The 2,206-nt window shown below is 45.8% G+C and overlaps 1 non-coding gene across 1 annotated transcript; it reads right to left on the bottom strand.

The window, feature by feature from the left end:
* Positions 1-1,152: 1,152 nt before the first annotated feature.
* On the bottom strand, positions 1,153-1,226 carry trnai-aau (transfer RNA isoleucine (anticodon AAU)). The gene has a single exon. It is a non-coding gene; the product is annotated as a tRNA-Ile (tRNA).
* Positions 1,227-2,206: the final 980 nt, after the last annotated feature.

Here is a 2,206-nt window from a genome sequence, read left to right as displayed (position 1 = left end):
TATAAACAGTCAGGCTCCTGCATGAAGCGGAACATTTCTCAGGTCCATGAAGACCTTAGTTTGGTATTCTATAATGTCAAGGCAGTCGTGCCCTGGATTCTAAGGATATTCTCCTTCCCCTTTCCAAAGAAAGGCAGCTGGATTTAAAGAATTATGCGTGACCAACACTAGATCATCCTTTCCTACTAATATTGCCTCATATTTCAGAACCCGCGAATCTGTCAACCATCACCCAGCTTTTTGGTTTAGGATCGTTCTCACTTGGTGTGGAGTGCTTACTAGTGTAAGCACCCAAGTGTAAGCTTCCTGCTTTCCTCCACCAACAGTGCAGTGGCAGCCACGGCCTGCACACACTCAGGCCACCCCCGGGATACTGGATCCAATAGCTTTGAAAGATATGCTACTGGCTGTTTCATTACTCCCCACCTCTGGGTTAATACTCCCAAAGCCGAGCTCTTCATATATGGTAGCAAAGAGATGGAAAGGTTTATCTAGAGAAGGTAAGGCTGACCCAGGGGCATGGATCAGATCTCTTTTAAATTCTTAAATAGTTCTTTTTCCTCTACTTCCCAACTCAGACTCAGCGTGTTATAAATAGCTCCATAATACTCCCCCCTTTGGTTTTATCTTTATCTTTAATCAGTTAGACTCGAAACGTCTGCTCGTCTCTCTCCTTGCAGATGGTGCCAGACCTGCTGAGATTTTCCAGCATTTTCTCTTTTGGTTTCAGATTCCAGCATCCGCAGTAATTTGCTTTTAATAATGGCTCTATGATATTGCTGGTGACATGATATCTCCAGTGTCGATGCATGAGAGGTGAGCAAGCGAACGAATTGCCTCTGGAAGTCGTGTGACGAGTATTAACAGAGATCCAGGAAAATAACACGAACGAATCTTTGATTGAATTGAAGCGTGAACTCTGGTTCTCCTCCGAGACGGTGCCAGGTCTGCCTAATACTGCACATATTTCATGTTTTGCATTTGTTGGTGAAAACAACTGAGACTGGTTGATTGGCTGCAGACAACATCCACTAGTCATCACGGGTAGGGCGATCAAGTCGTGCGTCTAACCCTGTCAAATGTTTTATTGCGCAGATGGGCGCTGATGGAGCACGTTGTTTGGAAACACAGCAACAACGCAAGGGCTGCATGTGGTCAGTGTGGGGATCGAACCCACGACTTTGGCGTTATTAGCACCACGCTCTAACCAGCTGAGCTAACCGATCAACGCTGGCGGCCTAGCGAAAGCAAATGCCTATATTGCTCGTGCTCACAACCACGGCTGCTCTGCATTTCCTGCTTCTCATCGATCGCACGATAGTCTGAAGTATTTCCTTTCGTTGCAAAGCTTTTCAACAAAAAAAAACATTTACTTTTCCGACCGCGCATACTCGAGTTAACCATTTGCTCTGATATCTAAAATTAAGCACAATGTCCGGACGCATGCAATTTCAATCGCAACGCCACCAGCTCAGCTGCAGCTTCTCACGTTGACAAATTTCGTCTGGAGAACCGTACCTTCAACGATCGCTCACTGTTCTTCTGGATACTCACAGACCTTTGGAGTCAGGGTTATGTGCTGCTGATTAACTGCTACGAACCTTATGCCAAATGCATTTGAATTGTAATCTATCAGTGGGGTTCTTTCTGCTCCCGAACGACGCAGTTGCTTTGGTGTCAGCAACAGCTCAGAAGTCAATTCCCTTTTTTTGCTCAATGACTCATGTTGCTTATGAAATCTTCGTTTGACAGCATATTTCGCAAGTTGTCAGTCCTTCCTGCAGAGTTTGTCAGCGACAGGTCAGCTGCTAAAATGATTGCTTCAGACAGCATGCTACATCATCCTACATTTGTAAATGGAAAAGGTGCAAACGTTTACAGGCTGAACACTCGCTCACTATTTCGCCTGGCGCGTCAGAGGCTGGGAGCTGATCTTACGGAGGTTTTTCAATCATGAGGGGAATGAATCGGGTAAATAGACAAGTTCCTTTCGCTCAGGTGGGGCAGTTCAGAACTAGAGGGTATAAATCTGGTGTGGGAGGGTGAGAATTCGAAAGGCAGTGAGGGGCAACGGCTGCACGCAGAGGGTGGTGCGTTTCTGGAATAAGTTACCAGACGAGCTGGTGATGGATGGTATAATTCCAATACTGTTAAGGAATCTGGACGTGTACTTGAATAGGAAAGGTTCAGAGAGAAATGGGTCAAG

The sequence above is a fragment of the Chiloscyllium punctatum genome, chromosome 28, assembly GCF_047496795.1.
Source record: "Chiloscyllium punctatum isolate Juve2018m chromosome 28, sChiPun1.3, whole genome shotgun sequence".
Taxonomy (NCBI): domain Eukaryota; kingdom Metazoa; phylum Chordata; class Chondrichthyes; order Orectolobiformes; family Hemiscylliidae; genus Chiloscyllium; species Chiloscyllium punctatum.
The sequence above is the reverse complement of the archived record's forward strand: the minus strand, read 5'-3'. Positions and strand labels throughout refer to the sequence as shown.